Raw genomic sequence first — 13,445 nt, forward strand, 5'->3', positions numbered from 1 at the left:
TATCATGTGGCGTTCCTGGTATTTGTGACGGCAAAAAAAATAGGATGGAATCTGACAACACGACGACGTCCACATGCTTTTGTCCCTTTTTACGCCAAAACCTCTCCTCTCAAGTTCTCTTCTTTTATGATATTTAGTGAATGTGACAGCGCGGCCAAAATTCCTGAAGGCATCTGTGCATCATCCACCACACAAGTCACGTGATGAGCGTTACATGAGTCACCCCAAAGACGGGCGCTTGAGACTGCGTCACGCGCCATCACAAGTCGGTTCCGATATTCGTCGTTGACAGATCCTCTGTCGGCGCGGTGGCTGATGTCGGCGTGAGAGGAAAGTGAGGTCCTGCTTCATGAAAACATAATTAGGACGGTTACTTCATTACTCCAAATCCAGTGGCCATCACTGAACGTAGCTGGAAATCAAATGATGCTGGGTATGAAACTGAAACCAGTGGATGAATTTTTTTAGTGGGAAAATTAAATACGGTGGATTTCAAAAGTCCTTTTAGAATAGCAAGATTTTTGATGTTTAATAAGAATAATTTATAATCTTTTCCAACTGAAGTGTGAGATATTCTGTACCACTGAACAGAAAACAAGGTAAATCTGTTAGGAGGGGAAACAAAGAAAACACACCAAGTGCAATAACCTGGTTGTGCAAGTGTGGATACAATGAGATAAATTTACTGTCTCGTTGTGAAAACACACTTTGTTTTCACAATGCCTCATTTGATACATACTAAATTACAGTTATGATTAACCACTAATGAATAAAAACAACAGTTCAGTTACTTTTGCTTTTATTTAGTCAACTATTTTTAATTTGATTTTATGACATTCTAAAGCTTAAAGTTGAAAGTATAGCACTTACTGGAGATTTGGTTGGCATGTTTTACAAAAAGTAAAGAAATATAAAACAGCTATAGTCAATGTCTGGATATACTGATTATACAAAAATATAACTGCTTGAATACAATCAATTAGACTGCTGCTGCGTTTCCATTAAAAGTGTGCACAAAACTTTGTCGTTATACCGCTAATGTTGAAAAACCGCAACTTCTCATCGCGGCGTTTCCATTAAATAAAAAACGCAATTAAAATTCACACGTGAATACGTTGTTTCAGGCGGTAAGCGTCATCGTCGACTCGTGATGGGAAAAAAGTGCTTCCATTGCTGCTTTGAGAAACACACCAATTTCAAGATGGCCGAAAAACCACTTCCTCTTAGTGCAATAACTTTTGATTGAAAAACCTGAGTTCTTTTCAAAATTGGTGTATTTCCAATGAGCACATTTATTTTCCCAATTCCAGTCTGTACAAATTTATGGTCAATGTTGGCAAAAGTTGTGGCTCAGTCCTCGTCCCTGTCTCCACTGCACCTGCATGAGAAACTTTGGTGTCCCTAATAGCAGAGTTAAGTTACTGATGGTTTCTGTTTGTTTTGACGTCACAAAGTTGAGTTACAGGAGTTTCCGTTGAAAGCAACCAGATTATTGTCCTCTCATTTTTTCATGGTATTCCCTCTATAGATTTGTTTGTCTTTCTGTTAAATATCATAACATAAATAGCACAACTATGTGAGAAATAGTGTTTCATTTCTTTACATAAAAAATGTGTCATTTAAGCTATAAGTAAGTGATTTACAAATCTCCTCTTCTGGTGTAATGAGAAGTAATGAGGAGCAGGAGCCGACCTGCTCTGATTAAAGTTATCTATAAAAGAAACTAGAATGTTATTCAAGCTATTCTAATCTATAATCATTTCTTTTTTTCCATAGTTATGGTGACAGCTGGATGGTAGCGATCTAACACAGGAAGCAGCAAATGACATTAATGTGCTCTAGATATTGTTCTGAGTTACACTCATCCTGATTAGAGCTGAAACATTCAGAGTAATGATTTATCCACAGTTTTTCTGCTTCCCACTCTTTGCAATACAACTGGACACAGAGCAGAGTGCATCCTAAAACTCTTTGGTTTTTCTATCAGCTCAGCTAAAGCCATCAGCATCTACAGTTTTCCCACCTTTTTAGAATTTTTTTTTATCCATGCGTTTTATTCAGCAGGAAGATTTTGTGTGTACTTTACTGTACTTGTGTTTTCACGCCTGATAGTTCGGTAGACTCGGTACAATTGGGGGCCAAAATTGCAACATTTGTTACATTTTCAGCCGTTGCGGTTCGCTTCCACACTGCACTGTGTGAAACGAACCGAACCTTTGAAAAAGTTGTTCCCGCACTCGCCGTTGGTGGCGCTGCACCAAGAGCCACTGCAGGAAACGAAACAAAAACCTCTGAAGAAGACGCCGACTGAAACCTTCTTCTTCACAAAATGTAAACAGAAATTAAGTAGCATCAAATTTCAACTGTTGTAAGACTTCTCATTTGTCTTTGACCAAAGACCACAAATTATTGTGTTTTGGTTGTATTTACCCAGAATGCCCTGGGTATTATCCTCTTCCTGCATCTCTGGTCTGCTTGAAATCCACATATGCATTCGACCCGTACCAGAGTTCACTTCAACTGAACAGAGACCTCAGTTTATAGGCGGACCAGAGTTCATTGTTTTGGTCTGCATCAGATATCAACTGCGCATTCACATCTCCCCAATTGAACCGGACTTTCTAGGCAAACAAACTACAGTTTGACTGAAGTGGAATAAACAGGGCTGGTATGAATGCAGTCTAAGACTCAGTCAGAGATAGAGGGGGGAGGGGATAACATAAAACAAGTTGTTCAGAAACCTCTCTAACATCACAGTTCAATGTTAGGGAAAGTAAGGGCGTCTCACTAAGGCCATTTCAGTCAAAGGGGGTTAGACTAGCTGTCACAAAGATTAGACATAACTCTTGTTTTTTTGTGGTAAGCTAAACTTCTTGTGTAAATACAGTGAAAACACGGCCATATTCCCAAGAGTTGTTATATTGTAGGATATTATAAAGGTAGAATTTCAAACCCGGATAGGCCTTGTTAAAGGTAGCCAAAGTCCAACGGAAACTTTTCAGGAAGCCTGGAGAACTTTATGACCACTTGATGTTTTTACAGAGTGATGCACCTAACATCAAACAGAACTCCATCATCACCACAGCAGCCTGTTTCTAAAAACCATCTTTTTTGTTACTGTGCACCCGGCCATCAGTGGCCAACAGTTATACAATAAGTGCGCTCATGACTTGTTGCTAGGAGATTTGTTATGTACATGTACACAATCTGCTGGGTATGAACCCTCCTCATATGGATATTGCATGTGTTGATTTGCTCTGATTGGTCTTTTGGCCAACCCGCCTCTCTCCCATCAACCTGAAGATTTATTGAGAAACACTCCTAGTTGTGTAACACACACATGGAGTACCGTCAGCTCTGACAGACTGGACGTGCACTCGGACACACAACGTCAAAAATCTAGAGGGAGAGGAACGCCAGAAGACGCTTGGATCCAACCTGAGAAGTATGAATGGAGTTGGATCTGAACGTTTGCCTATAAATAGGATGTTGTGAAGGGCCGTTTGGACTAGTAGGAACAGACGGAGCTTTGTGCTGCCCGGCCTATCTGTATCTGGCCTTAGGCCATCAGCCAGTGGACTGATGTGTCCCCCAACAAACCCACGCCCACACACACACACACACACGCAGATACATATAAAGACCTCTGCAATCTTATACACCTACACTCAGCTTTAAATCCATACACACTGACCCAGTTGCTGAGCCTCTTGCACACACTTACACCTACACTGGATATAAATAACAAAAATCCATATTCTTACTCAAGCTGGTACATCCTAGACACTACCATTGGCTGGTAGAGAAAGAAAACCTGAGGAGAATATTGTGTGCTAGTCACATGGCCAGAATTTATTCAGACTAGACTGATCTGGAACTCCCACGCAGCGAGCGTCCTTCCAAGCCATTTCAGTCATGAGCTAATGTACTCCTCTTCGCCGTGCGGACTGTAAAAATACAACCGGGCTCGTATTCCAGAAGCCGCCCGTACAAGTGAAATATGAGGAGCCTTATCGGAGTAATTGGCTGTAAGGATGTTTGGTAGCACAGGCGGAGTGTTGAAGCACTTTTAAATCCCCCTGTATATTTAATTTTTCACCAGAGGATGAATTCATGTGGTTCCACAAAGTATTTCTAGCTTAAAGGTGTATTAAATTACACATTTTTCAGTGCTGTGAGACTGGATTTACTGCAAAAACTTTTTAAGTTCAACTTTCTTTTAGGGTTGCAACTCATGACTATTTGAGTAATCAATTCTTCAGATGATTAATCGATCAGAAGAAATTGCCATTCTGCAGAATTTTTATTTCAATCATTTTTATAAATTATTAAGAAATGCATTAAAAGATGTAAGTAATTCAATTCTTTTTATAAATAGGAACGCTCTATTGCCCAAAATCCAATAACATAGCATTCCTTCAGTGTATGCTTGATCATTTGTAGATTAATTGGAATGTTTTGTACAGTTTTGGCTTAATTACTGCTCTGAGCATGTTGTTCTTTCAGCAAATTATCTTTTATTGGAAGTTCCTGTTAATGATTAATCGATGCTACATTAGCTGACAATTATTTCAATAACTAATTAATCACGATTAATTGTTTCAGCCCTACTTTCTTTATCCCCTTTTGTTTGTTAATTGCGCTACCTGAAATCAAAGTGTGTGAGCACAACTGGAAATGTTTTGATTTTCATTTTTGACGCTTCCTCGTGCGGTGCCGGCCAGGTTTCACCAAAATGTGCAGAGTGCTTGTATCAACAGAGCAGCGTCTGTGTTTAACTCTGAGCCAAGAGCCAGAAGTGTAAAACTAAACTGTCTTTATTAGTAGGAACTGCAATTTCACAGGCTGCACAGGATATAACTGGGACATGTGAATAAGAGAGACGGGAACGGTTCGACTTCATGTTTACAACATATCCACAAATGTTGGTATTTCTAAATCCAATCTGAAATACAGTAATAATTTATTTGGATAGATCTAAGGATGATTACATTTTTTTTGGCACTTGACTCCAACTCTGGTCACACAAAGTTGAGCATTTTTAAAACAGCTTTTCCTTTTCAGCTGAAATTACTTTTTCCCACCCCAACTTGTTTCAGCTGAAACACAAGTTGATGTCGATTGGGAATCATGTCAAAGAAAGTATGCGGATATATTGGTGCATTTTCTTGTCACAGACTTTTATATGCGAGATCCTATATCTCAGTTTTTCCTCCTACCCACTCAAACACAAATATGGAGTTTGGTCAAATGTTCACATTGGTCAAAGTTTTCATAAATGATCGTTTTTAGTAGGGATGTTCCGATCAGGTTTATTGCTGCCGATTCCGATACCGATCACCCAGGAGGCCGATCTCTGCCGATCACCGATCTTTGTCGATCGCCTGTTTATTTTTCGCGTTAGTTATAAATGATACTATGTGATCTGGCAAAAATTAAAAATGATCTGGTAATAAATTCACTTAATTAATGTAAACATGCAACATACTTGTAGGCACAATACAGCAGCTACTCAGTAAAAAGAATGACTGAAAAACCTGCAACCAGTTAAACAATATTTAACAGTAAGGCTCTCTGTACCATAAATTATACATGAGTCAAATAAGTCTCACAACACTGCCTATATCAAATAATGTGTAGTAAAAGAGGGAAACATTCATTCAAGACAAACAGTGGAAAACAATGCATACACAATGGTTCAGCTGTGATCAAAATCTTTAAAGATGCCTACGACAACTTTATTATTGTTGATTGAAACAGAACTGATCCTCACTTTGTTCAGATTTTGTTCAGACTTCCAGCAAAAAGGGAAGAAACTCCTGAGCCTTCAGTGGTTTTGGAGAAAATGAAAGCAAAACCCAAGAGTCTGTCGAGGAAATTGCTCATAAGCATCACCACTGGAGCACCATCATGCACTACACCACAGACCACTTGTGCTTGCCCCTTTCAATCAGAGCCCGGCATCCCAACAACACGGAACGTTATCACAACAGCGGCGCGTATGCAACAGCTGGCATTCTGCACAGTCCAGCGGAAATGGAATCGGTGTCGTCACCGCCTCCACAGAAAGGCCAGCACTATTTCAAGGCGGACAAGATGATAGCAACATCGACTCTGCTCTTATTCTGGGAACTTAATCCACCTCTGAAGCAACACGGATCCAACTAAAGCTGTTTACTGGACCGCCTCAACGTAGCTCCACACATTTATCTACCCTTTAATAGCGCTCACAGTGTCTGAAGTTTCATAAACAGAATCTCAGCTGATTGACCAAACTGGTCAGTTTTTCAGTGACACTCAGTTTAACACTTGTGGTTAGCTAAACACATTGTTGCTAACAGTTTAAATTTAGAGTTACACTATTAGGTTACCTGGGAATTGACTTAATGATGTGTACCTTACTTAAGTGCTACCAGGTTACTCTATCAACAACTATCTTCAGAGTGGAAGTTGTTACTGAAGGCAGAAAACTCAAAAGTTCATGATTTTCACTACATCACATCAGTTATCCAGTGAGGTTCCAATGTAAGCAGAAGGTAAGACCTCAGCTGATGTTAGCTGCAGGCTACCCAGCCAGTACACAGATGTTTACAGCTGAAAATGCTAACTCTGCCAACCCTGCTAATCCCTGACATATTGTGGCTCCTAAAAGTGTACACCCCTGTTAAAAGTCCAGGTCTTTGAGACATTGTAGTTTATTTCCTGTCATGGTTTGGTTTGTAGTTGGATCCAAATGCAGGCAGGGCCAGAGGCAAAAAGGCTCCAAAGGGAAGAAGGCATGGAACCGATAAAACTGAAAGAGAGAATGTAACAGAAGAATCCAACAATGAACAAAGAAAACCGGTGAGCTTATGTACTGAGGAAGGGGTGGGAAATGAAGAACCAGATGGGCTAATCAGACACAATCAGTTGCAGCTGTGGCTGGGAGAAAGTGAGGGAGGGAGACTAATTAACACAAAGTTTTGAATGCATACAGTATACTCAAAGCAAGCGAACTGGAGACCTCTTCACAAACAGGAAGCAGACTATAGCACAGGGCATTGTGGGCAAATACAACCAAAACAAACACTTGCATCTAGAGCTAGCGGGAGAAATGGTTTGTGGTCTTTTACCAAAGACAAACTAGAAATCATGCAACCGCTAAAATCCGACGCCACTCCATTTTTGTTTACATGTCGTGAGGAAGGAAGTTGCGGTCAATGTCTTCTGAGGTTTTCATGTCATCTCCTTAAATACACAAAGGACGGACTACAAAAATAAGTAAGAACCTAAACACAAAGGAATGAACGAGTACTGCAAAATCCTTATGTCAAAAATGACAACTGAATATGGAAAGAACTAACAAAAATACACCAAGAAATGATCAAAAGACAAATGAAAACACAAACCTGCAGGATTGTGACATTTCCAAACTTTTCTCCACCTGTACAGTTATACTGGAAAACAATGTAAAAAATATTTAACCTGTCAGAACGTTACAAAAGCAGAGCTTGGAAACTCAACATAAAATCTCTGAATCAGTATCTCTGATTCAAAATGAAACTGTCAATGCTTTTTTTTTTTTTTAACATATAAATTTCCCAGTTTAGTTCACTTTAGTATTCAGTGTCAGAACTGTCAGCCTTATGCTTCTGTAGAGCCATTACTCACCTAACAGATCAAGCTTCCCTGGAGACAACACTGACGGATGAGCAAACACTGTGTGAGTAAATGTTAATATTGGTCGAGTCAACAGACAAGGTGTCGGTCTGTATTTGCCCTGGTTTTCAGGACTACCTGAGGAAGTACGTTTGTTCTTTGCCAAACAAAACAAATATTTATTTGGAATATTTGCCGTCTGCTCTGAGTGGAACGGTTGCCATCTGAGTGCAAAATGGACATTGGGAAAGTCCAATGATGTCACAACAATCAATAATGAGGTCAGGTTTGTTCAATAGCCGCCACTGAGTTCAATAGTGTGGCAACGATAGAACATGGCTGATTGGGGTTAACAAATACAGTCACCGTCTTTTAGCACCCGACAAAATGTTTCAGTTTTTGTCTGCTTTCTGATTACTTCACGGCCTTCTCAGCGGGTTCATAAATGCGTGCCACCTCCCTATCACCCGGCAATGATGTCAGCGAGTTTTATCTCCTTGGATGACTGATGGACCCGGACCGCACACACTCAAGAGACGCTGCATCAGAGCAAAGGGCAAGTGTTTCAGCTCAGGAGTTTATTTTTGGCTCCGACAGATGTGTATGACTCGGCTCAAGAAGAAAAGTAGGAAATCAACAGCGAGATACGTCAACAGTGCAGCTCATTGAAAGTGAAACACTGGTCGCCAGCATCCTTGGTCTGATGGCGGGCGATTGGTCAACGTTTCACTTCACAGGATCGTCTCGTATGTTATTTAAACATATGGGGAATTGTTACTGTTTTTGAAAATGCAAGTTTTCTCATTGTAACTGTAGCCAACTTATAAATCATTTATGTTCTCAACTAGAACTGTCAAACATTTTTTAAAATAAGATTGCCTTCATAGCTCTTCAGATTGCTTCTTTTCTCAGAACCCACATCAGTGCTGAAAAATCCACAGTCACATCAAGTTTGTCAGATTTCATTCCTGCCCACAGCATCACCATTCATAACCACTCTGATAATATGGGATGATGTGAGATACAAGGGTTATTACTTTATTTGGAATACATAAAGTATCTTTGAATCAAATTATTTGAAAGGATACTAAGAATAATCACATATAAGCCAGTTTTAGTTGGGGCTGTTTTGGCATTAGAGGAATCTTAGTTGATTTGGGACCATTTGTGATGTATTACTGCTTTGAAATTATGTTTGTTGTAAATTTATGTCAAAAGAGTTCAACTAAACTTGCTTTGTGTATTTTTAAAAAGATTAAATATATGAAACAGTTAAATCATGAGACTGGGTTTTTTATACTGATATCAGATTATTAAAACATAAACCTTTATTTCGGAAACCTTTATGCTCTTTTGAAAACAAAATAAGGAGAATTATTTAGTTTTTCCCCAAAAAAATAAAATAAAGAGCTTGATTTGTTTTCAAGAGGAAAATAGTTTTTTTCTCCTATTCTGAACTGAACATATTATTACAGCTCTGACATTTACAGATGTAATTCACATGTGGCAGAGTATTTTAATCAGCGCTAACCGTGGTTTCAGACTGAGCTAGCTTTCACTTTTATATTTATGTATGTTTATAGTAGATGCGGCGGAACGTAACTGGAACTTGTCTAAAACATTTCACCTGACTAGCTTCTGAAATATGATCAATTTATATTTTCGAAGCCTGGATTAAATCTTGCAACTACTGAACAGCTCATTATTAATGACCTGAGTGATTCTTAAGGTGTGTGTTTATGTAAGACGTTTATCAAAAGCCATTCATTGTTCATATTTGACAAGAACAAATACATATTTTGAAAATCTTGATGAATTTTATGAGTTGATAACCAGCATCATGGTGCCACCCACGTTGGTTGTTACTGTTGGGTCTATCGATGAAATGTTGAAACTAATTAGTAATCCTCCAGTCTGGAGAGTCATTGTGACATCTATCAGTGACATCGTTTTTCAAAATGAAATACCCTTAATGGTGAGGAAGTGCCTCTTCTACAGCCCAGCATCTGTTCAATAATCATACGAACACAAAGGAAGCATTGCAGAACCATTTGTTACCGTGACCTAAATAAATAAACCATGCTTTGTAGCAGATTAGAAGAGCAGAAATCCTTTGAAGTGTACAGTCATGTCTTTCCACTAATGCAATCAGCTCACAAGCATAAGAGAAGCTGAATCACAATATGATGTTAACTGAAGCACATAGAGATAGGGAACATGATAAGATAGCTTGTAGGGTTCAAAATGAAAACCTACATTTTAAAAAAAAGCCACTTATTTAGAATTCAAGTCATGTTGAAAATGTTGCAATGATGACTTGGACAGGAGCCAAGCCCTTGCGTCAAAGTACCAGTAAATCACAATGACATGCTGATTAAAACCGGGCTCTGCATCAAAAGTTAGAGCCAGCAAACCTGCTTGTGATCCCATCACTTTGTTTTGGTGTTGTTGTAGCAGATTCAGTGAAATATCTTTGAGGTGGTATGGTACGTCCAAAGAACTCTCCATAGAGCAAAAACAAAACAACGTCCCATTGCTTTCCAATGATTGCAAACCCTTCGTGGCAACCGTTGCAATGAACTCTGTAATTAGCTTTGAATTCTCCGAGTTAGGCGGCACTTCATCATCACCAGTCCAATGTTCTTCTGGTTTATTGTGGCAGTGGAGATCAACTGTTTTACTTCTGTCTGGGTGGAACCATGTAACAGTTTCTCATGGCTGTGTTTCAAATATTTTCATAGCGTCACACTCGTCCAGGTGGTTTTTGATTTGATGCAAATGTGATGTGTATGTAATCTATGCATTAACCATAACTTACATGTAATCCAGTTCACATGTTTGTGATCGTCCATGTCAATGAATCAAAAATCGGTTTTATCTTCCATCCCTAAATGCAACTGCTTACGTTTTTATGCACATTTGTTATTGAGTGGAGTTTACTTGTGTTCTGTAAGATGACAGCAAGAAATCTGGGTTGTATGTGAGAGTACTGGATAAATTACTGGATAATTTGGCAACAAAATCTTGTGGTAGTGGTTTGTGATGAGGAGTTTATTTTCAAGGGATTTGCAAAACCACTGCACCATTCACCACACCTGCCAAGAATGAACAGCAAACATTGGCAGTGGGTCTAATTGAACCAGTTAGTCCCCAGCATTGATCCAAGGGGTGGTACTGATACAAAACAAATGATAAAACTGAAAACCAGTTATAGCAAGTAAACAGGAAAAACATTTCTAATTATTATTTATTCTGTCTAGTCACAGAATAAAGCTCTCCACTCGGCTTAGGCCCTAATGCTAAATGCAAAATACATTGGATTTGTGTATTATTTTGTGTAACAGTGTGACTACACTGGCATGTTACTTATCCAGTTCAGGCCGTATAAGTAGAATATACTTAACCGGCTACTTAACTACAACTATTTGTTGTAGTTAAATACAAAACTACAACCAGGAGTACAACTTCAACTTCAGCCTCAGCATCCACATTAGCAGCCACCATGGCTCGTCTCTCCAGTCATATTCTGGCTCATACATTCAATGTTAAACCCCTGGTAGCTTTAACAGTCTCTCTGTCTTATTTTGTAATGCTAATCTCAATTGTAGTTTCAGTCCTTAGGGAAACAGAGTCAGACTTAATAAAAGTGCATCAGAATCCACGTCAGACTGTTAAAAGTTGCCAAATCAGCAAAATCATCATCAGTTAACAAAAATCTTCTTTGTGTGGCTGACATTGATTACTACTATTTTTCCCCCATCTCATTTAAATCTGTATGGCCTCTCTTACATCAAGTGACCCAGTTGATCAATATATATAGAACCAATAATGTTTGAGTGATTTACAAGAATTTTAAAGATGTTGTATATTTGTGAAAGCCTGTATTGGAAATTTACTTTTTTCATCTTGGTGTGCTTATTATGAAATTGTACAGTTTTTGAAATACACACCTCTGACCAACTAACGAAATATTAATCCAATGGATCGTGTTGAGAAATGTTGGCATGCAGTAGAGTCTACTGAGGCCCATTGGTTCCAAAGATGGTAAATGAACTGAAAGTATATGATGCTGTATATGATCAACCACCCAAAGCATTTTACACCATGTATCTCCTATATTCATTCAGCCACACTAACAAAAATCCACACATTCAAACACCAATCAGTAGGAAACTTGGTATTAAGTGCATTGCCAAAAGGCACATCAACATAAGGAGGGAGCTAAACTCAAAGTTACAGCTATTTGGTTGCTTCTAGTTCCAAGCAAATAGTCTTAATTTTAACACAAATTAGTGTGATTTTTGTTTGGTTCCTATAATGTATTTAGAGTTTTTAGGAAAGCACTACAAAAATAAAATGTATTATTATTTAGCCACAATTGTCCATCAGTTACAGTTATTGTTACATACTCTCGAAATATTCAAATTGCACACCCACCACTTCAGCTTGGGGGTTGATCAAATTTACTAGCCACTTTGTGAATTCAGCCGCACCGTAGCAGGTGCTAGTTTCCACGCCTGATTGGAACACATCAAACTAAAAAGCCTTTTGAAAATGACATTTGTGAGTACATTTGCAGGCATAGGTCAGACCTTATCAAAAGCAATGCTGCGTTCAGTTGGGATTCTCTAACTTCCCAGCCTGAATGGCAAAATGTAGAGAGGAGGCTACAGCTCAAAAATGAGTTTTGTAAAAAAAAAAAAAGTGGTACGGGGCAAGAAGTGAAACAGGAATCACCTATTTGAAAATTTAATTAACCCTAATTAACCCTTTAAATCGTCTCGTTTGTATTTGATTTTTAGAAATTAACTTCCTGCTGTAGTCATTCATTTTGATGTTTGTTATAAACATGGAGATTTAGGTGCTGAATATACACCACGCCCCAGCAAGAGAAAATCTGGGGCATTTTCTCCTGAACGTGGCTGTGTTTGCGTCGTTGCCCATTCATCAGTTCTGTCATAGCGCGAGCAGGTACAGGTGCGTTTCCTGTGTCCTCGTGCGCCCGCATTAAAAAATAAAAACAAAAAAACCCCCAACTTTGATCATTTAAATTAAAAACAAATGAGAAACACAATTCCTACTTTCGAAGAGGCTATTTGAGTGTGCGCGTGCACGCTGTCAGCACGCAGGGGCTCTCCACTTCGCTCAAGCAGCGCGAGCGTCCAAATGCGGTATGACTCACAGGAGCTGCGCGCGAGCTTCCGTGTGCGCAAACGTGTGCGCCTCTAGGTAGCACGACAAACCGAATCAAAACAGCACCCAAGAATAGGCTACATATAAAAGCTACCCGCGGGTTTCCTCGTGAAAATGGACCTTTATTGTGACATTTCATGTCAGTCGTCTCTCTCGTGCTTATATCCGAGCCAACACGGGGGCCACTAAAGCCACACTCAGGGGACACACCTCCATTTGACATTGACACATTTTTTGGTAATGTGGCAGCTCCCTCCCAGCACTTCGCATTGGGAGGAAAAGAAGAAGAGGAGAAAAAAAAAAAAAACAACCTCGCAGTCGCGTAAATAAAAAGCACCGGAGCATGAAAACAGCCTCGAGCTGCAGCCCTGTGGAGTGGACTGTTTTACTGCACAAAGACAAGCATGGATGCGGCTGAAAGGCAGTAAAGAAATGGAGGAAGGAGAGCAGAGGAGGGGGCAAGGGGGGCGCTCCATATATCACATAAGTTCGTGCGGTATGAAAATGTCAATATGGGCCTATATCCTGCCATGCCGCGGCCACTTACTGTAGCAAGAGGCTGGAGCAACAAAGAGCCCACTGGCTGTGCCACATGTGCGCATCAATAACACGCT

The 13,445-nt window shown here is 39.5% G+C and overlaps 1 protein-coding gene across 1 annotated transcript in view; it reads right to left on the reverse strand.

Annotated features, from left to right (window-relative positions):
* ndrg2 (NDRG family member 2) overlaps positions 1-13,445 on the reverse strand; it is a 36,569-nt gene that overhangs the window by 22,371 nt on the left and 753 nt on the right. The gene's annotated exons all lie outside the window — the stretch shown is intronic.

Source organism: Xiphophorus hellerii, chromosome 14 (genome assembly GCF_003331165.1).
Source record: "Xiphophorus hellerii strain 12219 chromosome 14, Xiphophorus_hellerii-4.1, whole genome shotgun sequence".
Classification (NCBI taxonomy): Eukaryota; Metazoa; Chordata; class Actinopteri; order Cyprinodontiformes; family Poeciliidae; genus Xiphophorus; species Xiphophorus hellerii.